Here is a 25,822-nt window from a genome sequence, read left to right on the forward strand (position 1 = left end):
CCTCCGTGATGCAAAAGCTGAGGAAAGGCACAGGCATTGTTTACCTGGAACTAGGTGCCTCCCAGGGCCATGTCATTTCTAGAAATGGTTTCCAGGCAAGGCCGTACCCTGGAAGCAGGGCTCCAGCTGCGTGATGGCACATATTCCAGGCATCTCTGTCCTCACTGAGGGCATCTTCTGAGCTCAGAAAAGGTGGCTCCTCATTGGTCAGAAGTGCAATGATGATGTAATAATCAGTGTTACAGCAGGAAATAAACTTTAACCCCAAATGGGTAGAGACACAACAGAAATCCAGCTCAACACATGACTGTGTGAAAGTCAACCTGGCTGATGACTGGCCAATTGTAAAAACAAACAAAAAAAATCCTAAAACACCAGATTTATAACAAAGCAATATCCTGATCAATATTAGAATTTGGAGGTGCCGGAGCTGCTACATCAGCTCATTATTGGATCTTATCTGTGACAATCTATAACTTCTTCCTCTCCCCCGTACCTCACCTTCCCAGCCCCATTCAAATAAGACTCACACTGAGAATAGAGAACATCATTAAGAACTGTAGTGTCCGTACTTTCTATCCACACTGCCCCGCACTTGCTCCCACATTCTAACCATGCCGTCCTTACCCAATATTTGCTCGCACATTTTATCCATGCCAACCTATAACCCATTGCTCACTTGTCAAATTTCATCCACATTAACTGTCCCACCACAGAAAATGTCAGAATCAAGAGCTTGATATTATCATTCTCGAAATGGCACTCCAAATTTCTTTCAAAACAATTGCATTTGAGCAATTTTAGTGATCATCATTCTGTCATATATCTTAGATAATCAAATTTCACCCCCAACCCACTATTCTAAAGTACTTATTCCCCCACTTGTGCCATTCAGGTATAAAATTAGTACTGGTCGCAGTACAGTGAGATACTTTTGATTGTCATCAAGATGATGTACGCATTATACAAAGATACTGTACAGGTTAATAAATCATATGGGTTACAGATACTAAAATGGTTACATTAAGGTATTAATATTAAGTCAGTAGTTGTCAACGTCACCATGAGCAAGGCTGAATACTCAAGCAACTGAATGTCAACACCTATACAGCACCTTTAACATATCCTAAGGTGCTTTACAGGAACAATCAATCAAGCAAGAGACATTAGGGCAGGTGAGCAAACTTTTGGCCGAAGAGGATATTAGAAGAGGACAAAGAGGTAGAAAGGCCTAGGGAGGAAATTCCAGAGCTTGGGGCCTAGCCAGCTTAAGGCATGGTCATTCAATATTAAATGATTAAAATCAGGGATGCACAAGAGGCCAGAATTGGAGGGTCACAGAGATTTCAAAGGGTTGTAGTGCTGGTGGAACTTGCAGAGTTAGGTAGGGACAAGGCCACGGTGGATTTGAGAACATGGATGAGAATTCTAGTGTGCTGGAATGAGGGTCAGTCTAAGTCACCGAGCACAGGGGTAATGGCTAAATGGAGTTGGTGAGAGTTAGGATATGGGCAGCAGGGTTTTGGATGACCTCAAGTTTGAGGATGGAAGATGAAAGGCTGACCAGAAGGACATTTGAATAGTCGAGGCTGGAAGTAACAACATTGCTTTTGTGTTTTTCTCTTAATATCTATATTTTAAACATTTAGCATAAGTAGAAATTATTTGTTTTATGTTATTCTAAGTCCGGGATAACAATAGCTTTTTCTCCCAGCATTTAATCTCACGTTCCCTATGCAGATTAGCTCTCGCAAAGTTCATTACTCTTGTACTTTAACTCCCACATCATCATTGCTTCATCTCTAACTTTTGTTTATTTGTTCTTAAGCTGTGGCAATACCAGCAATCTAGTATTTAGTGCCCATTTCTCGTTGTCACAGCATGGGACTGGAATCCAAGTATAGGCCAGACTGAGTTCCCTTCCCCAAAAGGCATTGGTCACCTACCTAGCTTTTATCACCTACCGAGCTTCTATAAACAACCTGGCAGCTTTTGTGGTCATTTTTTTTTGTACCCTCTTACAAAGTATCAGATTTCAATTTCACAACTTGCCAAAATTTGAATTTCTGGATTGCAGGTCCTAGATTGTATCCATAAGTCTGCTGTAGCTGAGTACATTCCTGCTGAATGCAAGAATCAGAATAGCTGAGGAGTCCAGAGCAAGATTCAAGACTGAATGCCTGAAATTCAGGACAGAGCAGGAGTGAGTTTTATTGTTAAACGGTGGACTGCGAGACTGTCAGGTGGACAACTGCACTTGTGATTGCAGCACAGATCATGTCGATATTTGAGAATAATTTGAACAGGCGGCTAAAGGAAAGAGAGATCAAGGGATCAGGGAAAACAGCAAGCATGAATCTGCTTTCATGCAAAATAAAAACCAACACACTATAGTTGGATCAAAAGGTTTGTTTCCTTGTAGCTGCTAGAAATTAACATTATGCTATAAAATCCCTTCCACTAGGACAGTAACTCTCACCATGACTGCCATGTAAGCCTGCCTAATGTTTTGTTTCCATCAATGCCTCTAATTTAACACTCACCTGCTACAGGTTCTCTGTGCACTTCTGTATTAGCTATTTCTGATATCCTATGGTCATCACTTCTCTTGTTTACTCTGCAGTATTAATCTGGGTTTAATCCCCACTAATTTCTCCTCAAAACCCATTCATTTCATATTGGGATCTAGTCCTGTTGCTCTTCGCGTACCCACTCCAATTTATTGATTTGTTTATAGCCTGATGACCACAGAATTGCGCTATTAATCCGTAAGATTTTACATGCAATGTCACTGATCTGCTAAATATCTTCAGGATTTACATGATTTAAACAAGGCAGCTGTTTCCCTTTTAAGCGTGGAGAGATTAGGGAAAGGAAAATGAATCACAATACTAATAACCCAACTGGAAAGGCACCTGTGTCCATGCTATGTGACAATCTAAAGATCAGCCATATCATCTTCAAGCACTCACCACTAACGCTCGTGCATCATGAATACTGGTGACTGCAGTGAAGGCCAGCAGCTTCAGGACAGACAGGTAGGAGTTATGGCCTGTGGGACTGAACCTCAGCGACAGTCAGAACAGGAGGGGGAAAATTGGTGTCTGTGGGACTGAATCCCAGTGAATGTCATCAACTTCGGGGTGTGGGGAGTGTGTGTGTGTGAGAGAGAGAAAAGAAGAGAGTCGTGTGAGATTAAACCATAATGACAGTCAGGACAGGTGCACAGAGGGTGGAAACTGCCAGAAAAACAAGAGCATACAAAGTGACAAAACACCCAGTGTATTGGCTGTCAACTTTTCAATTGCACTGTAGTTTATTCGATTCATCACCATCGATTTATGCCAAGTTGTGGTTCGACAATGTTACTAATAAACCTGATGTTAAATCCCACTGAAGAAACCTGCACCAGGAAAAAATAAATTAAAAACACCAAGAAATACTCTCTGCAGCTCGCAAGGTAGAGTGTGAAAAAGTATCACAGCCATTAATAGTTACATCACTAAGTCTCTCTGTGTTAGATTCAGGCACACAGCCACATCATATATGAACAAAGCTGGTGGAAGTTTTAGTTCGGCGACTCGGTGAGATAAAAAATTTAAAAGTTCAAACACTTCCCTGTATTTAAGGAGAATGGGGTTACCTTTCTCAAGTTAGACACATGGGGCTGTTGCCACAGGCATAATGAACTCCTGCAACACCTCACTCATGCTGTTCATCAATGCTTGAATGTGGCTACTGGTGATATGGAAACTTTTGGCACTGCAGTATTTCATTAGGCGACAGAATAAATACACCAGAGGAACTCTTTCTGTTTGAAACAGGTAAACAAGGAGACAGTTGCTTTATGATGTAAGCAGATGTGATGTAGCATCAGAACAGTTAATGTATCATGTGACACACTAGAAAACAAACATCTTCGATCAAAACCCAATGATGATGCTGAACGTCACAGCATTATATTTGCAATTATTTCCTATTTCGATGCATTATGCTTGTGTTATCAGTTAAGGGGGTCAAGAGCACATTCTTATCAGTCTCTGTCCTTATAATGTACGGAGGACAAAGGCCAAGACACTATATAGACCCATTTTATAACATGAAGCTAAACTTTAATATTGTAAAACACTCCATGTCACCCTCTCCGTTACCTGGGTCCAAGTCTAGCCTATTCTGAGTTTGGACGAGCTCATCCCAATTTTCACCAAGCATTCAGGGTGAAGTTGCTCATAATTCAGAGGATGGCTGATATGAGGAGAAGGTGGTTCAAAATGGGACAGTGTTCAAGGTTCCAGCCGCACTATTCTCAGCAAAACTAGCATTGGAAGTATCACAAGAATCGCACTACATCACCCTGCAAGTTAAGACATGCGTCAATCAATAGATGTCTATTTTTCAGAGGTCTAAGCCCTCAAGGCTGCTCATTTTGTGACCAGTTCAGTTACAAGCGTTCTCTCATTTCAAATATTTTTGCAACATTACCTCCTCAACTCTGCCAAAACCAGCCACCCTGAATTGAATCTCTCAGTTACTGTGTTACTAGCACTGAACACAGCTGAATCAGGCAAGTTCTACAATTCTACATTGCATCTACCATAAGTTAAATGTTCTCCTCTGCAGTTACTCTGAGCTGTGCTCGGGAGTTGAAAAAAAATTACTTAAGTGAGGGAAATAGTACACCTCCCAGCTTCAATTCTCCTATACTCCTGCCCAGCTCCAAAGTATGAACAGAATTTATCTATTACACTCAAGGGGATCACATGCTATTCCAAAAATTCTTACCATCAAGTGGGCTTTGTTAGTTTAATGTAGGTGCACAAATTTACTCACTGAGTCATTGGCTGCACACCAAGTAACTTCCGGTAAGAATAGAGGCTATCGATGGGTTTGGTTATGCAGGACCACGTTAGTATATGAACCGCTGTAATGGTTGCAGATTTTAATTGGACCCTCCTCCCTATCCCATCTAATTGAGAATTAACAAGCCAAAGATGGATCTGGAATGTGCTTATCCTGCTCTCCCCATAGTCCCATCCAAGACTTCCCAATTAGATGGATTAGCACCTATTTAGTTTGTTTTAAATTAGACACAGTCAGTGAAATACAATATGGTGTAACTCACGTCCCTGGTCTCAGGTCTCAACAGTTGAGAGTTAAATGAAGCATAGTCTACCAGGAGCAGCCCCATTGTTGGCAACAGCACTATTGTACAGAAAGTACCGTCAGGTCTACCATATCACGGTGATTTTTAAAATTCACCCGTGGGGAGTGGGCATTGCTCACATGGTCAGCATTTATTGTTCATCTTACATTACCCTCGAGAAGATGCCACTGAATCGTTGACTTGGACCACGGTAATCAATGTGATGAAGGTACTCCCCACATTGCCATTAAAGAGGAAGTTCCAGGATTTTGTTCCAGGCAGGAAGGAGTGGTAACATATTTCCAAATCAGGATGGTTTGCGACTTGGGCGGGGAAGTTGAAGGTGGTGATCTTTCTATGTGACTGCAACCCTTATTGGTAAAGGTTGAGGGTTTGGAAGGTGTTATCGGAGAAAGTCTGGCAATTTCATGCAGTGCATTTGAGAGATGCACACTGCAGCTACAATGCTCTGATAGAGGGAGTGAACGTTTAAGGTGGTGGATGGGGTGCCATTAAAACGGAGTGCTTTGTCCTTGATTGCTCAGGGAGCCATTGCAGTCACGATGGGCCAAATGACCTACTTCTGCACTGTAACTATTCTGTGATCCTGTGTAGACTTTTCTGAGTGTTCTCGGAATTGCACTCGCCAGTGCCTTGTAGATGGTGGAAAGGCTTTAAGAAGTCAGTGAACTACTGAGCACAGAATACCAAGTCTCTGAACTGCTCTTTGTAGCCACTGTGTGTGTGTGTGTGTGTGTGTGTGTGTGTGTGTGTGGCTGGTCCAGTTAAGTTTCTAGTCAACTATGATCCCCAAGATGTTGATTGTGGGGGTTCAACAATGGTAATGATGGTGTATGTCAAGGGTGAGGTGGTTACCTCTCTTTATAGTCATTACCTGCCAGTTGCCTGGCACAAATGCTACTTGCCACTTATCAGCCATAGCCTGAATGTTGTCCAGGCAGTGCAACATGTGAACACAGACTGCTTCATTATCTGAGGAGTTGCAAATGCAACTGCACACTGCAATCATCTGTGAACATCCCCATTTCTAACTTTATGATTGAAGGAAGGTGATTGATGAAGCAGGAAAAATGGAGTCTAGCACACTACCCTGAGGAACTCCTGCAGCAATTTCCTAAGATGATTGATTTCCAACTACCATAACCAGCTTCCTCTTGTGCTAGATATGACTCCAGCCAGTGAGGTTTCCTCCTGATTCCATTGACTTCAATACTACTAGACTGCTTGATGCCACACTTGGTCAAATGTTACCTTGATGTTAAGAGCAGCCACTCACTTCTGAAATACATATTTTTGTTCTGTATTTGAGCCAAGGCTGGAATGACTGAGGGTGTAACGTAGGCCAGGGAGCACCCAGTGTAATATACACCAGGGAGGACCTGGCATAATATATACCAGACAGCAGCACTGTCCTTGGAACTGCTTCAGTGCACTACAACAAAACCTTTAATGCCTGGTTGATGGCTTTTTCAATTTGTTCTTCACCCACTAAAATCTTTAACAAACTGATTTTTAAAAATCCATTTTCAGAATGCAGTCATTGCTCATGAGCCTGGCATTTATGCCCGTCCATCTATGCCCTTAAGATGGTGGTGGTGAGCTGCTTTCTTCAACCGTTGTAGTCCATCTGGTGACAATACTCTCAAAAGTTGTCAGGGAAGGGGTTCCAGGGTTTTGAACCAGGAATGAAGGAACAGCGATATATTTCAAGCCAGGATTTTGTGACTTGGGGGGATGGGGGCGGGAATTTGAAGGTGTTGTTGTCACAAGCATTGTATAACTTGAAGTTTAATTCATATTTTGTATTTGGGTGCTAAGAAAGGTGAAACCTGTTTTTAGTTTCATTTAGAGGCTTTTTTTGAGCTGGGTGCCAGGAAGTCTGGGGCTCTGTTTGTAATAGGTTACCAAGGGGTGAATAATTTAGTGAAGTTAAAAAAAAGTAGAAAAATTAATTGTGCTGTTGTCTAGTGACAGGGGTCCAGAGACACACACAGACAGGGAAAAACAGCAGAGTGGTCAGTTGGTGTGTATACCAGAGTGTGCAGGCAGAAGGTCTAACATCTCTAATAAGATATCCTGCAAGAAATAAATGAATGGTTTGGGAATAAAACAATTTAAATATTCAGATTATCCACAATCATAAGGAGCATTAGAAAGATGGTATCAAACTTTAAAGGTCATGATTAAAGCCTATTGTCAGGAATGTTTTAATGATTGGGATAAAGGAATTTAATTTTTACTGTTTGCCATTATTAGGGATGCCCCTAATGAGTCCACAGAATTCAGTCCTTTTGAACTGATACATGGCATGAGGTGAGAGGACCCCTTAAATTAATTAAAGAAAAATTTATAAACCAAAGTTCAGAAACTACAAGATAATGTTGAAGAGTCATACGGACTCGAAACGTTAACCGTGTTCCTCTCCGCAGATGCTGTCAGACCTGATGAGTTTTTCCAGGTATTTTTATTTTTGTTTCAGAAACTACACTTTTGACTTGTGTGTCAAATTCCCAGGAAAGATTAACCAAAGTGTGCGAGTTGGCCAAAGAGCATTTGAAAATCGCTCAGCAAACAATGAAAGCTAGAGCAAATAAAAATCCCAAAGCTCAAAATTTTGTTGCTGGAGACAAGTTGTGTTGTTGTTGCCTGTCTCTGATGAACTGTTAAAAGCAAGGTTCACTGGACCATATCAAATCAAAAAGAAACTCAATTATGTAAATTATATAGTGAGTACTCCAGGCAGGAGGAAAAATCAGCGAGTCTGTCACCTTAGTATATTAAAGAGATATTATGACAGAGAAAATAGGTGTGTTTACAGTATTGAAATAAGTAGGGCGCGAAATAAAAATCAGAGCCATTTGAGAATGAATCAGAAGTTCAAATTCTAAAGTTGACCCTCCAGTAATCAGATTGGATAATACAGAGGTGCTTAAAAATTTAGATTTAGAATTATGGTACCTTCCAGAAAACTGATGAAGTGACTTACAAAAGCTATTACAACTCATAAATCAATTGGTGTAAATTAGGCCAGGGAAAACACCTTTGGCCATACATGATGTTACCATAAAGCAAAATCCTTACAGATTCAATCCAGAAAAGTTATCCCAAGTGAGGGAAGAAATCAAGTTCATGATGGAAAATAACATTATTGAACCGAATCACAGAAGATGGAGCTCACCTACCGTAATGGTACAGAAACCAGACGGGTCATAATCATTATGTTTAGATGATCACAAAGTCAATGCAGTAACAAAGGCGGATTCATATCAGATTCCACAATTAGAAGACTGTATTGAGCAGATTGGACAAGCAAGGTTCATTACAAAAAATAATTTATTGAAGAGATATTTGCAAGTTCCATTGACAAATACAACCAAAAAGTATTAGCTTTTGTAACCCCTGAGATATTTTAATCAATGTAAAGTTATGCCTTTAGGAATGAAGAATGCACAATCAACTTTTCAAAGATTAACCAACAAAGTCATTGAAGGATTATGTAACTGCATTATATATATTGATTTGGTTGTGTTCAGCCAAACCTGGAAGGAATATTTACAATTAAATGAATTGTTTGACCAGTTACAAAGAGCCAATTTGGTCATTAACTTGGCAAAGGGTGAATCTGCCAAAGCAAAAATGACTTATTTGGGCCACATTGTGAGACATGGTCAAGTAGCACCTAGGGAAGCAAAAATAAGGGCTATTTTGGTTTTTCCAATGCCTAAGACGAAACGTGAGATTCTGCAGCATATCAAAAAGAGTAGATTCTATTGGAAGTTTGTTCCAAATTTCAGCACTGTAGTGGCTCCCCTGGCAAGCTCGTTTAAAAAGGCAAGATATTTGAATGAACAGAAGAGTGTCACAGGGCCTTTGACAGTTTGAAAGCTGTACTGACTACTGCATCGGTTTTGGCAACACCAAAGCAATTTGAACTGGCTGTTCATGCCAGTGACATAGGTGCTGGTGCAGTTTTATTATAGGAGATGGGGATCAAATATCCAGTCAGTTACTTTTCGGGGAAGTTAATTTCTTGCCAGCAGAAATTCTCAAATGTGGAAGAGGAGACTGAGTTTGGTGCTGGGTCTACAACATTTTGGAATCTACAAATCCAACAATTCTGATAGGACTTATTTATACGGACCATAATCCTTTACCCTTTTTGGCAAAGTTTCCTAACCAAGAATCTGACTATTTTGTTGGAGTTTAATGCTACTGCCATACAATTTGAAAATCATTCATGTAGCAGGAAAAGACAATAACATAGCAGATGCTTTATTAACAGCAAATATGGAGGAGCCAGAACGTCGTGATCAAAATGGAGTTATGTATATTGTGATTTATCTGGAAAAGTCCTTGTGTATTTGATGTAAGTACATTGTTGCTGCTAGGATAAAATCTGTATAAGCAAAATAGAGATAGTGATAAGAGATTGTAATAGAAAATGAAAACGCCTCTTTTTCTGCAGGGAGGTGTTAGGAACAATGTATAGCTTTAAGTTTAATTTATATTTTGTGTTTGGGTGCTAAGAAAGTTGAAACCTGGTTTTAGTTTGATTTAGAGGATTTTTTTGAGCATGGTGTCAGGAAGTCTGGGGCACTGTATAGGTGCATTTTTAAATGAGGTTTTACAACTCTTGAAGTGAAGAGATGGGTTACCAAGGGGTTAGTAATTCAGTGAAGTTAAAATAATGTGGAAAAACTGTGCTGTTGCCTAGTGACAGGGATCCCGAGACACAGGGAAAAATAGAAGGGTGGTCAGCTGGTGTTTGTATACCAGATAGTGCAAGCAGAAGGTCTAATCTCTCTAATAAGAAATCCTGCAAGCCTGTTAGGAAACTCGTGTTTTCTCTAAATTTAAGTACTACTGAATAGATTGCAGTCTTTGGGTGTCTCAAGGAGAGGTACCAGCTGAAGAAAAGCACCTTGTGAATGCTCAAGTCTGCCGGGAGAAAGATGTTTGAAACTGAGCTAATCCAAGCAAGAAACTTTGGTGTTAAGACAGTGGTAAATCTTCACTGGGGTTGTATGTCTGTAAGGGTTGCTGGGACAAAAGGAATGGTGAGAGTTTGAAGCATTTTTTGGTATCTTTATTGAAATCTTTCCAACATTTTTGTCTAGTGTAATATAGTTCATCTTTTTCTTGTTTAATAAACATTTTATTCCGTGTGTTAACAGTATACTGGCAGGCTCTTGTAAATGCATTCAGTAATTGACTTCCACAGTTTCTAAAATAAAATCAAGTTAGGATCTACCAAGCCAGGTTTCACTCTGGGATCTGACTTGTCCAGTAGGAACATCAGCTGGGATCATAACAGTGTTCCCATGTTTGTGCCTTATGCCCTTGTCCTTCCAGGTGGTAGAGGTCATGGATTTGGAATGCCACTAAAAATAAGCCTTGGTGAGTTGCTGCAGTGCATCTGGTATACCTTGAAAACATGTTGCTTCGATGATGGTCCTTCTCATTTATGTCTGCAGCCTTTGACACTGTTCAACATACCATCTTCCTCCAATGCTTTAACACTGTCATCCTGCTGGGTGGGACTGCACTGGCTCCATTCTTGTCCATCTAATCACTTGCAATGGCTTCTCTTCCCCACTTCTGCTTTATCACCTCTGATTTCCCCCAAGGATCTAGGCTTGTTGCCTCCTCTTTCTCATCTACACACTGCCTCATGGCAACATCATCTGAAAACACGGCAAAAACAGGCTGATGAAACCATGCTCTACCACACCACCATCTCTCTCAACTCTTCACTGTTGCTAAATTATCAGATGGCTTATCCAAATTTCAGTACTGGATGAGCAGAAATTTCCTCCAATGAAAAATATTGCAAAGACGGAAGTCATTGTCTTTGCACTCTGCTACCGGCTCCATCCCTTTCACTAGCAACTGAACCAGACTGCTCGCAACCTTGGCATCATATCCAGCCCTAAAATGAGCTTCTGACCACATGTCTGCTCCATCTATCTAGTCCCACCTCCATAACCTTGCTACACTCCAAAACTGTCTCAGCCCATCTGATGTTGAAACTCTTCATCCATGTCTTTGTTACCTCTTGATATGACTATTCTAATGCATTCCTGGCTGACCTGCCACATTCTACCCTCCATAAACTTGGTCATCCAAAACTGTCTCCAGTGTCCTTACTCACACCAAATCCCATTCATCCATCACCCCTGTGCTCACTTGAGTTACAATGGCTTCCAATTAAGCAACAACTTGATTTGGGACATTTTATTGTTTTAAAGGCACTGTATAAATATAAGTTGTTGTTATTCAGTGCATGGAATGCAAATTAAACAAATGTTTTGTCCTGGATGGTCAGAGCTTTAGGTGCAGTTCCACCTATCCAGTCAAGGATAGCTTACCCCCTAACTGGCACCTTGTAGATAGTGGAAAGGTTCTGAGGAGTCACAAGGTGAGCTACCCCCTCAGAATACCCAGCCACTGATCTGCTCTTGTATCCGTAGTATGTGTGCGGCTGGTCCAGCTGAGTTTTTCCCAGAATATTTATTGTGGGGCCTTCAGCAATGGTAATGCTATGAGAGGTCAAGGGAGTCCCACTCCCCTAAACTTTCACCATAGTTTTTGAAATTTTTCCCATGCAAGTATTCATCCAATTTCCTTTTAAAAGTTGGTATTGAATCTGCTTCCACCACCCTTTCAAGCAGTAGTGGTGGTGGTGGTGGTGGTGGTGGGGGTGGGGGGGGGTGGTGGTGGGAGGGAGGATCATTGATGAGGCAGCTGAGCCTAGGGTGTTGCTAAGACAAGTTATGTTAAACTTGTATAAAACCTTAGGTAGAGCACACTTCGAGTACCAACAACAGTTCTGATCACCATTGTAAAAAAGAAAGGCACTGGAGGAAGTGCAAAGATTTATAAAGGATGATACCAGAACTGAAAGGTTACACCTATCAGAAATAACTGAACAGGCGCAGACTCTTTTGTCCAGAAAAAAATCAGAGTGATATAGCGCAGGGCCATTTGACCCTTCATGACTGAGCCAGGTCATTGATAGAGCTATCCAATTTGTCCCACAGTCCTGCTCGATGCACACAGCACTGCAATTTTTTTTTCTTTTCAAGTACTTAACCAATTCCATTTTGTCAATTATTGAATCTGTCTCCACCACCCTATCAGGCAGCTCATTACAGATCAGAACAACTCGCTGCATAAAACAATGTTTCTTCATGTGACCACTGATTCATTTATCAATTACGCTAAATTTGTGTCCTCTAGTAACTGAACCTTCTACCACTGAAAAATGTGTCCTTATCTACTCTGAAAACCACCAATGATTCTGAGCCTTATCAAATCTCCTCGTAACTAATGTTCTAAGGAAGGCTGAGGGGTGACCTTGTTGAAATCTTTTAAGATCAAGACATTTGGCAGGGTAAACATAAAATGTTTCTACTTGCTGTGTGACCGAAACTAGGAGGTCCTAAATATAAAATAGTCACCAAGAAATCCAATAAGGAATCCAGGAGAAATTTATTTACCCAGAGAGTGGTAAGTATGTGGAACTCACCACCATATGTAGTAGTTAGGATGAATATCATTGACGCATTTAATGGGAAGCTAGAAAAACACAAGGGAGAGAGGAATGAAAGGTTATAGTTATAAGCTCAGAAGAGGCAATGGCAGTGCATGGAGCTTAAACAATAGGTTGGGCCTATATTCATTCTCAGGTGTCCTCACACCTATAAAGCCTACATCACAACACATCTCATGGATATACTTGGAGTATCAGTTCTCTCCCACTCCCAACTTAAGTTATTTCCATATTCTGTTTACATTCCTCACCATTTATGCCAAGGAGAAAAATAAGGTTGGTTATTTAAGGCACGGTGGTCAGCTGTGGTTAATCAGTGAGCGAGGTTCCTAACTAGGAACACAAAGGAATCATATGAAATAGGAGCAAACCACATGGTCCCTCGAGCCTGCTCCGCTATTCAATACTGGCTGCTCATCGGCCTTAATTTCCCATCCACTCCCCATTCCCTGAACACCAAATATCCGTCCATCTCAGCCTTAAATATATACAGCAATGGATCATCCACAATCCTCTAGAGAATCCCAAAAACTCACAACCCGTTAAGTGAGGTACCTCATCTCAGTTCTAAATGTTTGGCCACTTATCTTGAGATTGTGCCCTTTGCTCAAATGTAGGCTTTGAAGGGGAGACAACATCTGAACATATCTTGCTGCCACTAATTGGTCTCAGCCTCAGCAGTCCTGTCACATCATGTGTCAAATGGTTGAGGGAGAAGGTTGTTCCAGGAATACTACATTGTTGCAGAAGTTACATAGAAAGACATAGAATGTATAGCACAGGAACTGGCCATTCAAGCCAAAGGCCCATGCCAGTGTTTAAGCTCCATCTGCTGCCTCTTCTTCATCTAGTTTTACAACTATAATCTTTTATTTCTTTCTTCCTTGTGTTTATCTAGCTTCCCCTTGAATGTATTAATGATATTCATATCAACTACTTCATTTGGTAGTCCCCAACCAGGAGAAACAACCTGTGTCTACCCTGTCAAGCTCCTTCAGAATCCACTGGTTCAATGAGATCACCTCTCATTCTTCCAAGCTCTAGAAAGTATAGACCCAATTCTCAGCCTCAGAATCATGCCCACTTCAAGTACAACCCAAAATAACTGTTAGAGTAAAAAAAGTCCACAAATGCTTCCGCTGTTGTATCAGCAGGGTCCTCAGTTGAAGGCTCGGGGTCATATGGTTTTCAATCAAGCTGATGGTGCTTTTACAGGAGCATTGCATCCTGCGGGTACACAGGCCTGTCAGTCAGCTACGCTCCACATCATAAACCAACCTGTCTTCCATATTCATGGGCGCCTGTATGTCACCTGCATTCCACATATGTGTATCTCTATGTCAGTTATACTCCACAGTAGGTAAACCAGCCTATGTTTTATGTGCATGGGTCTCAGAAAGCAAGCTTGTTCACACAGAGGTACAGCTGACAAAATCCTTACGAATCGGGATGTGGTTTTACAAGTGTACACATAAAGATGATCACATCCATATTTAAAAAGGAGTTTGACACATTTACAGAGATCAAATCTCCAATCTGAACAAAGTAGATGCCACAACTAAGTGCAATGAAACACTATTCAAATCCTACCAGTACTGCAAATTTGAATTTCATTCCATGATGAATCGGATCTGTGTCAAACTGCAATTTAATGGGATCACAAAACGAGCCCTCTTTTGCATTTTCAGAAAACATTTGAGGAGCCCAGCTTTCACCTAGTTTTAGTTTGGAATGACCTGAAATTAAGGCAGTGCAAGGACAAAGTAGGTCCATCTGCAACGTGTAACAGAAGCAATACTGCAGATGCTTCACATTAAAATCAAAGGTATTAATCACAGCCTACATGTAATACAGTAAATTGTTCGTAAAATCACTTACCAGTTGCGTTAACAAAATGAGCAGCATCAGAAGGGTCAGTGAGATACGACATAATAAGCAGTGTGCAAGTAAGCACTGCAGTGTAGGCAAACATGATAGCATCACGTGACTGTAAGAGGGTGTTGCAAGGTTATTTTTGCAGTGGTCAAGGCTATTCCCTACCTTGTATGTTAGCACTTGAAGTCTCTCTATAAACAGATTTAGTGAAGGCTTCATTTTGTAGAACTGAACTGCAAACACATTTGAATTTTTTGTGTTGTTTAACATACAAGACTATGTTGATTTCGTATGAAATGTCATAAGTAGATTCGCTCTCTGATACAAAACTCCATTGGTTCAGACCTTGAACCAGATTTTAAAAACCTTGAGCTAAGTCTTTATTAAAAAACAAATGTTTGTACAAACAAATGCATCCTCAATTATACGTGGGAAATGCACATTTGCTGTCAAGTAATCTTAACCCATGTAGAACATACTGTGCCATACCCAACCACAAAGCTCCACAATGGTTCAGTACAAGTGTGTTAATGAGCCAGCTGACTGAACAGGCTCCAGGTGCATATAACTCAATGCTGTTAACTAATCTCAGCTAGGGCATCAGACTGGCATTTTACAAATAGCCTCAGTGCCTCTGGGTAAGGGACAGGGGAAAGAAGATCAGCCAGTACCCCAGCCAATCACAATCCAGCGACTTATACTGGAAAGTGACTGCTCATGGATGGGATCAGGGTCATACTCAGGAATGATGTGCCTCCAGTGTGGGGCCAAGATTGCACTCTGTCTAGTATGATACAACAATTGTTGACTAGTCACAGTAATCAATTTATATCAATTAAACTACAACAAAGCCAGATATCAGGTAAGGAAAACCTCCAGTGGTGGAGAACCAGAGGTCTATTTGTCCTAAACAATATACACTTTCCACATGTCTCAAATTACTCGTACTGTGTACCAAAATATTATATTCTGATTTGCATTTGAATCAATCAACACTTTCTGCTTTTAATCCCCAGGAAGCCTATTCCATAGGTGCTGCAACAATTCATGACCCGTACCTCAGACTTCACTAGTGTCTCAGCATTTCTGACAACTCGGCTATCAAGTATAAAGGCCCATGAGTGTAGAAACCATTGTTTTCCTACCTAACTTTTTTGAATGGCCTGCATCAAGTTATTAAAAAGCTTAAAGGTAAGAAATAAATTCTAAAAAAAGAGCCGAATATGTCACCATTGAGGGAATAACAGGCTTATAGGCTCCACAATAACTGGAATGGTCCTGGGTGCTAAAGTGCTCACTTGAAAAAGAGCATCCCCTTGTTGACATTCCTACAATCTTTCAGATCTGGGAAGGAATAAAGAAGAATGCAATGGGTAAAAACATCCCGCAAGATGGTTATTAGATTTGTCAGAGAAATTGTAAAATGTGCTTCTGCCTTTTGAAATGTGACACAGAGCAGCCCAGTAACCATAAGAATAAAGCATTGTTTTAACAATTAGTAGCTTGAGTTGGTAGTTTGATAAACAGTCCCTGTGAAATATTGAACATTAAAAAATAGCAGAACGACAGATCAGCCATTCCTTTGAGGCTGCAATTTGTGCATTAGAAAGTGTACAAGCCTCCGATGTATACTTATAAGGCTAAGGGATGAAAAACAACCACAAATACTTCAAAAATGCTCAACAACAAAACTGTACATTGGTTGCTCAAAACACTTCTAATTTTACACCACACCTGAGTACCAGGTAGAATAATTACAGCGGGAGGTGTCAGAAACTACATCTAAAACATATGCAAAACTACAGGGAAAGAACATCTCATCTTGTCCTGGACAGCATGGAACTTCCACAAACGTCACCTCCCCCTACTCACTCCACACCACCCCACCCCACCAACTCAACCCACACATCCAAGCAATCTCCCAGGGCAGGAAAAGTGAATAAAAAAATCCTTAACCCAATTAGGAAAATTCTACTCCAGGTCCTGGGAGACAACAGCGACCAGAAGACACAACATCCCAATGACCCACCTACCTTCTATGCGCAGATACGGTAGCCACTCTCATGAATGGGTCCAGGTACCTTTAAATGCTTGCAACGCATATTTAGTCATCGAATATGCATGAACATCTAACCCCGGCAACCCAACCATTATTACACTGGCCACTTCCACCTTTTAGCAAGGTTCAATCCTCAAACCTCGCAACATTAAAATGCTGCTCCTCTAGTAGTACTTGGTGATATACCCACCAGCCACCCTGGTGGCTATACCATTGCAGAGGCAGCACCCTGCTTTAAACCTACTCGAGTTCAGTTGGGTAACAGCCAGGACAAAAGCACTACTGCCCAATTTTTAAATATTACAAGAATTATAGTTTTGATGAATGGCCATTATCTTGCTGATCTCTCCTCCCTCAATAGTCATCATCTCTCTCGAAAAGCTGCCTGGCCTGCCTGATATTTCCAGCATTTTCTGTTTTTATTTCAGATTTCAGTATCAACAGTATTTTGTTTAAGGATTTTCGTTGCTTAACTTGTAACCTAAACAAGATTCTTTATGAAAATAAACCATGTTGGTCTGTCCTAAATAACGATGCAGCTCATGTAACTCGGCATTATTTTCAGAAAGAGATTCAGTCAAGCAATGCTTATTCCACAAAAAACATGTTATGTAAATTAACAGATTTTAACTTCCTAATCTGCCCATGATTTCTATGACAAGGTGCATACAAACTGTAAAAGTTTACAGCAGGTGGTGAGGCTTTTCAGCCCATCAAATCAGTGCTGGTCCTTTGTTAGAATAATCCAAAATAATCTTCCCACCTTGGTCTCTTTGCATTGGCTTTTATCGGATTTTTCATGACTCATCGGCACACAATATGCATAGTAACAATTCAGCTTGGATTGCCAGCAGGTTGTCAAAGGGAGACTAAAATGAACTAAACTGATGGAAACATGCTTGGATTGCAAGCAGAGAAAGGTTAAGTCCTCAGATCAAAAGACCATAACAGATAACCAGAGCCTTGCTCCAAGCTGCCTGATTCTTTGCTAACAACTGCAACTGGGTTTGCTGCTGAGGCAATTTTGATATGTGGGTGGTGGTGAGAGGAAATTATATTTTTGATTGACATCTTGCTCCAACATTAAAGTAGCAACCATGTTCAGCAGAAGGTGTCAAAAGATTTACCCATCTGTTCACTAATGTCCTTTAGGTGAAATATATCTGCCATTCTTGCCTGATCTAGCCTACATGTGACCCCAGATCCACAACAATCTGGTTGACTCTTAACTGCCCTCTACAAAGACCGAGAAAGCCACTCAGCTCAAGGACAAACAGGGATGGGCAACAAATGCTGGCCTTGCCAGTGACATCCACATCCCATGAAAGAATCAAGAAAAAATGCAATATTATCATTTCCCAGATGTTGAAGGTGTAACTTATAGAGCAGCTGTAGATGCCACTTCCACCAGGATGTGGACATGCCATTCCAATACATCCAAACCATGCAGGAATACTCAGCACTGGAGATAGAACTGGCAGCACTTCTGTTGGTATCATCCTACCAACCAGCCCCAAACAAATAACTATGACTGCATTTAAAGACAATTCATTTTCTGCAAAGGGCTTTGAATTGTGATGAGGGGCTAACGAAATACCAATTTTTACGGTTCTTGTTTCAAAATGCATTAAAATCACTTGCTGTTCTTCAGCCCATCTACTGAATTGGGCCAGATCTCTCCAACTGGTGGTCACCATGGTCACACATTCAGCCTGACCACATAGTTCAGTACCAGCAGCAGTTTTAGATTTCAAATAGTCACCTCCAAGTCTCTCATCAACAGACTAACAGACTCCCAGATTATTCAGCACCTGCTGAATCCCATTGATCAAGCTATCTGCTAAACCAGTCATTGCTGCTGCAACTCTGCATTTTCAGTCACACCCTGCATATGCACCACAAACATTGCCAAAGTGCAATAGTTTATCTTTAAGAAATGTGCTGCATAGATAAATCCAGGTCTTTGAACACATTCTAATATTTAACTACCAGTAAGGGTTTTGGTATGTGTTAGTTTTACCTGATTTACAATGTCAACTTTATCTACAAAAGTGAAAACAGAAAGACTGTATCACACCAATCCCCTACACGTATAATGACTTCCCTGCAGAAACATCTCAAGCCATATGCACTGAGACTGCACTGCTGCATTAAGAACCTAAGTCGGTTGGAAGGAAAAAAGTGATCCAGAATAGAAACACACAAATTAATAGACATAGTGACATTAAATAGTAGAAGAAGCCTGCTATAGACAGTGCTCGCCGATCCCATAGGCAATGAATGGATCAGATCGAAGCTCTGCAGTCCTGCCATATCCTGTTGGGAATGCTGTTGGACAATTAAACAACTAACCAGAAAAGGAGGTTCCAAAAACATCACCCCCTTCTTCAATGATGGGGAAGCACAGCATCTCAGTGCAAAAGATAAGGCAGAAGCATTTGCAAACATCTTCAGCCAGAAGCGTCAAGTAGATATTCCATTTTGACCTCCTCCTGAGGCTTCCCTGCATCACTGATACCTATTCATCAAGTTACCCTTAGTCAATTCACTCCACATGACATCAAGAAACGGCTGAAGACACTGGACACAGCTGACAGGCTCTAGCACTGAAATCTTGTGCTCCAGAACCAGCTGCACCCTTAGCCAAGCTGTTCCCGTCCAGTTTCAAAGCTGGCATCTGCCCGACAATGTGAAAAATTGCCCTGTTATGTCGTACCTACAAAAAGGACAGATCCAAACAGGCCAATCACCACTCCATCATTCTACTCAATCATCATCAACGTGATGGAAGATGTTGCCAACTGTGTGATAACGCAGCACATATCAAATAATAAACTGTTAACCCAAACTGAACATTAGTCTCACCAGGTGTACTCAAATCAACACACCACTACAGCCTTGGTTCAAACATGGACAAAAGAGCCAAATTCCAGAGGTCAGGTCCTTGACATCAAGAAAGCATTTGACCAAATGTGGCATCAAGGAGCCCTGATACCCAAATAATTACAATTGCACTAAGTGAGAGGGTTCAGCTACTAATCCACTAGAACAAAGCCCAAGCGCTTCATTTGGTTCAGATGATCCAGATTAATTTACAGCCTTCATCAGCTGAAAGCTGCTATCATGTACATAACCTTAATGGTTCTGAAGTTAGTGTTGTGGTGATGCCATGTGACAAGACCTGAAGACACAATAGATAAAAGGCTCACAGTATTATAAAGCTCTTTTTGTGAATTAGCAGAGAAATTACTGAGTACTTGTACCACCCACAAGCCACTTGCAGTTTAATTTGTACTGAAGTATCCCATCCGACAAAATCGTTTCTAAAATTAAAACCTTAAGTAGATGTTCATTTTGTGCAGCCTCGTCACTGAAATCATAATTAACTTCATATAAAATTCCTTCAACTACTTTAGATTCTTGGGTCTATAATTTCACGAAAATGAATACTGCGCAAATATATACAGTGCCCACTGTAGACTTCTCAGTGATTCAAACAATCTTTTTTTAAAAAATCACTTGAGAGATTGCAGTCAGCCACAGTCTGAGGTTAAAGTAAACTCAGGGACAAGGAGACTCCAGCACTGTCAAAATCATTTATGTCCAACTTATGTACAATCTTCTTGAAACCCTCTCCAAGCCTCATTTGCAGTGAGCCATTCTCTGTTGATAACACAGGTAATAAGGCATAGGGGATCCTGGGTATACAAAAGCAAAGACATTATGGTGAATCTTTATAAAACACTGATACGGCCTCAACTTTTTTTATTCTTTGATGGAATGTGGGCATCACTGGCAAGACCAGCATTAGTTGCGTATCCCTAATTGTCCTTGAGAATTGTGCTGGCGAGCCACTTTCTTGAGCTGCTGCAGATCCAGTGATATAGGTACACCCACAGTACTGTTAGGGAGGGAGTTCCAGGGTTTTGATCCAGCAACAGTGAAGAAACGGCAATACTGTGCCAAGTCAGGATGGTGTGTGGCTTGGAGGTGTGTGAACTTCCAAGTGGTGGTGTTCCCATGCATCTGCTGCCCTCGTCCTTCTAAGTGGTAGAAGTCACTGATTTGAAAGGTGCTGCTGAAAGAGCTTTGGCGAGTTGCTGCACTGCATCTGGTAGATGGTACATACTGTTGACACTGTACGTTGATGCTGGAGGGAGTGAATGTTGAAGGTGGTGGATGGAGCGCTGATCAAGCAGGCTGCTTTGTCCTGGATGGTGTCCAGCTTGAGTGCTGTTGGGCTGCACTCATCCAGACAAGTAGAGAGTATTCCAATCTGTGCCTTGTAGATGGTGGAGACACTTTAGGGTGTCAGGAGGTGAGTTACTCACCTCAGAATTCCCAGCCTTGGAACTGCTCTTGTCACTACAATATTTAATTGGCTGGTTCAGTTCGGTTTCTAATCAATGGTAACCCCCAGGATGTTAATAGTTGGGGATTCAGTGATAGCAATGCCATTCAATGTCAAGCAGAAGTTAAAATTCTCCCTTGTTGGAGTCATTGCCTGGCACTTGTGTGGCCTGAATATTACTCTCAAGTATTGCATCCAAATCTGGGCACCACACTTTAGGAAGTTTATGAAGGCATCAAAGGATGCAAAAAAGATTTACAAGAATGTTTCCAGTGTTGAGGAACTTCAATTACGTGGATAGATTGGGGACGATGGTGTTGTTCTCCTTAGAAAAGCTAAGTTTGACAGGACATTTCAGAGAGGTGTTCAAATTCATGAGTGATCCAACAGAGTAGTTTGGGAGAAACTGTTCCCATTGGCAGTAAAGTTGAAAGCCAGTGGACACCATTTTCAGATGAATGGCAAAAGAACCAAAGGCAACATGAGGCAAACCTTCTTACTGAGTGAGTGATTGGGATCTGGAATGCACTGTCTGAGCGTGCGCTGGGGGCAGATTCAATGTGGCTTTCAGAACTGGATTGGACATTTAGCAGAAGAGAAAAAAGCTGCAGGATTACAGGAAAACGGCAGGGGAGTGGGACTAGCTGAGCTACTCTTGCAGAGAGCCAGCATGGACACGACAGATTGAACTGCCTCCTTCTGTGCTGTAACTGCTCTATGGCTCTATACTCAAAATAGGAGAGAAAATATCAGCTAGTAATATGGCTACCCATCACCCCCTTGTGTCCAGGCCCAATAAACAGAGTCCCTGGTACATGCAATGCTGCAGTTCCCACACACGTAGGGTTGACCCACAAGGGTTTTGAGATTTTTCCTGGTGTCACTTCAGCAAGTAATGGCTTTTCATCTGCCTACAAAATCTAATTTGCTAAGTGGTGGCTCTATTAAGTACAACAGAAAACCCCTGACCTGCAGGAAGTAGCCACTTGCTTTGTTAATCATTGTCAGCATTATATAAAGCAGCAGAAAGGAGTTAGCACCAATGCGCCCACATTTGGAAACTAATAAAACAGCAGCTTGCCTCAAGTCAGTAGTGCACTCGCCTATGAGTCAAGTCGTCATGGGTTTGAGTGCCACTTCAGTACTTGAGCCCATAATGAAGGCAGACATTGCTGTGCATTACTTGGAGCATGTCAGAGGTCCTGAGAGATAGCGAACTGAGGTTCCAATTACCCACTTAGGCTCATGTTAAAGATCACATCGCATTTGAAGAGCACAGAGTTCCCTTAGTGCCTGGTTCTAGCCACACCAAACTCAGAGTGCTGGATCATTTGACACTTTTGGCCTGAGAGAAACACCTTGCTGCATTTATGTTTACATAAAAAGTAATTAATTGTAAAATGTTTTGGTACATCCTGGGGATAAGAAAGGCATTATTATAAATGTAAGTTCTCTCTTCTGGTTCTGTAATCGAAGTATTAGCAAACAGAATTAAATTATCTTCACATCAGCAATATCATTCCTGCAATTGTACCAGAAAAATTATCAATGCATAGGATTAAAAGCAGTAAACCCTTTCACACTGTCTCACTTTTAAAGTAATAGCAAAGGAAAATCCTGACTTTAATCTTGTACCCAACATTAAGTTGCAGCCGGGTTCTTCAACCGTTGTGCCGTGGAATACAAAACACATTTTATAAGTTCATCCTTTTCCATTTTTCATCCTATGAAGATTAAGTATGGCACATTACTGTCCCATGCTTTCTGCTTTAAGGAACTGAAGCATTGGCCCTATGCTCTCAGACCAATCCAATAAGGATGACTCATCATGTAGTTCGAGCCAACTTTTGAAGTGTTTCTGGGAAAGACAGCTGATGCAACCAAGCATAGAAGGTTCAGTTACAGAATCCTGTCAGGCCCTGCCATTTAAAAGCACAGGACAAGCCTATTGTTTTAAAAGTCAATGATTTGATATTGCGTAGCTTCACCTTTACCTAAAGTGTTGACTCACACTGGGATTCAGTTTATGCAGCAACATCTGCCCACAGCTTCACTTCAGTCAGCACCGATAGCAGGCATTAACAGGGCAATCGATTAGGAGGTGGCGACAGCAGGACGGTCATGGCTAAATTTGATCAGGTATGACCCTCTTTCACACACACACACACTACTGAATGTGATCAGGTATCACCAACACACACACTAAATCTGATCTCAGCTCACACTCAAACTGCAGCAAAATTCACTGGACATTAATCAGGAGCAGAAACCAGCCCAGCAGCTGCCAAGTAAAATTTCAACAAAATCGCCCTGCATACAAAATAGCAAAACAAACAATACAACTGTTAAACTGTACACAAGAGTTAGAACAATCATAAGTTTAACAGACATAGGATAAAGATTCAGCCCATTCCTGTTAATTCAAACTTACAACTCAAATTACTTTATAGTTTGATTGTTTGGAGAAGAACAACAGTGAATCATCAACAGACCATGAAGCATATTAAACTTTCGGGCACTTCTAAACACTCTTCAAGTCAAGGGTTATACATTAAATCACATCAAAGTACATATCATCGATCCCTGAGGGTTAAACCCCCACTCCACTGCAAGTCCAGTGATTCAAGACCAAGCATGCTGCACAAACATGAACTCTGAGCCTCACTCTCTGTGCCGAACACAGATCCAGTCCATGGCCTCTAGAACCATACCCTCGTGTCTGCAACCAGATTTATTCCAGGCCCAAGACCAACCATCGTGAATAGAAACAGAATTTAAAATTAATATTAATGTTAATGTAAAGCACTCACAAACTCTTGACAAGAATCCGCATTTACATAATACTCTTTGCAGCCTCAGGACATCTCCATAGTGGATCACTACTGAAGTGCAGTCACAGTTACGCCAGCAAATATGGCAATTAACTTGCACACAAGACAGATCCCTCAAACAGCAATAAGATGAATAACCAGGATTTAGGTTTTGGTGGTGCTGGTTGAAGGACACCAGGTGTGCTAGATGCTCCTCTGTCTTCTTCAAACTGTGCCTGAGCAGAGGTTTAACATCTGACCCAAATGTCAGTGCAGCACTCCTTCAGCATTATGCCTAGATTATGAAATGGAATTTTCACCTAAATTATAGGAACATAAGAAATAGGAGCAAGAGTAGGCCATTCAGCCCCTCAAGCCTGCCCCATCATTCAATAAGATCATGGCTGATCTGCCCCAGGGCTCAACTCCTCTTTCATGCCAGCTCCTCATAGCCCTCAACTCCCCAATACTTTAAAAATCCATCTGCCTCCTCCTTAAATACTTTCAGTGATCTAGCCTCCACAACTCTCTGGGTTAGAGAATTCCAAACATTCACTACCCTCAGAGAATAAATTCCTTCACATCTCAGATTTAAATGAGTGTCCCCTTATTCTGTAATTATGTCCCCTAGTTCGAGATGTCCCCACTAGTGGGAACATCTTCTCAACATCTGCCCTGTCAAGCTCCCTCAGAATCTTGTACGTTTCAATAAGACCACCCCTCATTCTTCTGAACCCTAATGAATAAATGCCTGACCTGTTTAGCCGTACTTGATAAGTCAGCCCCCTCAGGAAACAGCCTAGTGAATCTCTTTTGAACTGCCTCTAATGCCAGTATATACTTTTTTAAATACGGGGAACCAAAACTGTACACAGTACTCCAGGTGCGGCCTCACCAACACCCTGTGCAGATGGAACAAGATTTCCCTATTTTTAAACTCCAACCCCCTAGCAATACAGCCAAAATTCCATTTGTCTTCTTAATTACTAGTTGCACCTGCAGGCCAACTTTGTGTTCCATGCACAAGAACACCCAGATCCCTCCGTGCTGCACTTATTTGGAGTCTCTCTCCACTTGACCAGCACAGACTCGATGGGCCAAAGGGCCTTTTTCTGTGCTGTAGGCCTCTATGACTCTATTTTAAAAAAGTCGGTCTTTTGATTTTTCCTACCAAAGTGCATGACGCCACACTTTCCTACATTAAACTCCACCTGCCAAGTCTTGCCCACTCAACCTATCTACATCCTCATGCAGATTCCTTATATCCTTATCACATGCCCTACTACTTATTTTTGCATCAGCAGCAAATTTGGATACATTACACTCTGCCCCCTCCTCCAAGTCATTAATTTAGATAGCAAATAATCAAGGCCCTAGGGCTGATCCTTGTGGCACTCCACAGGTTACGTCTTTCCAACCTGAAAAAGACCCATTAATCCCGACTCTGCCTCCTGCATGTTAATCACTCCTCAATCCACGCTAATACAATCACCCCAATACCATGAGCTCCTATCTTGTGCAATAACCTTTAATGTGGCACCTTATCGTATGCCTTCTGGAAATCCAAATACGCTACATCTACCGGTTCCCCTTTGTCAACTCTGCTTGTTATACCCTCAAAGAACTCCAGCAAATTGGCTCCCTTTCACAAAACCATGTTGACTCTGATTGCATTAAGCTTTTCTAAATGCCTTATTTCTTCCTTAGTAATGGACTCTAGCATTTTCCCAATGACAGAAGTTAGATTGACTGGTCTATAGTTTCTTTTTTGTCTCCCTCCCCTCTTGAACAGGGGCGTCACATTAGCGGTTTTCCAATCCGCTGGGTCCTTCCCGGAATCCAGAGAGTTCTGGAATATTTCAATCAATGCCTCCACTTTCTCTGCAGCCACTTTCTTCAAAACCCCTGGATGCAGGCCATCAGGTCCTGGCAACTTGTCTGCCTTTAGTCCCATTAGTTTGTCAAATACTTTGTCCCTCATGATGAGAGTCTGTTACGAGATCTTTCCTCC

At 41.4% G+C, this 25,822-nt stretch overlaps 1 protein-coding gene across 3 annotated transcripts in view; it reads right to left on the reverse strand.

Annotated features, from left to right (window-relative positions):
* Window positions 1–25,822, reverse strand: part of larp1 (La ribonucleoprotein 1, translational regulator) — a 124,933-nt gene that overhangs the window by 77,827 nt on the left and 21,284 nt on the right. The window lies entirely within an intron of this gene.

This window comes from Carcharodon carcharias, chromosome 8 (genome assembly GCF_017639515.1).
Source record: "Carcharodon carcharias isolate sCarCar2 chromosome 8, sCarCar2.pri, whole genome shotgun sequence".
Lineage (NCBI taxonomy): Eukaryota > Metazoa > Chordata > Chondrichthyes > Lamniformes > Lamnidae > Carcharodon > Carcharodon carcharias.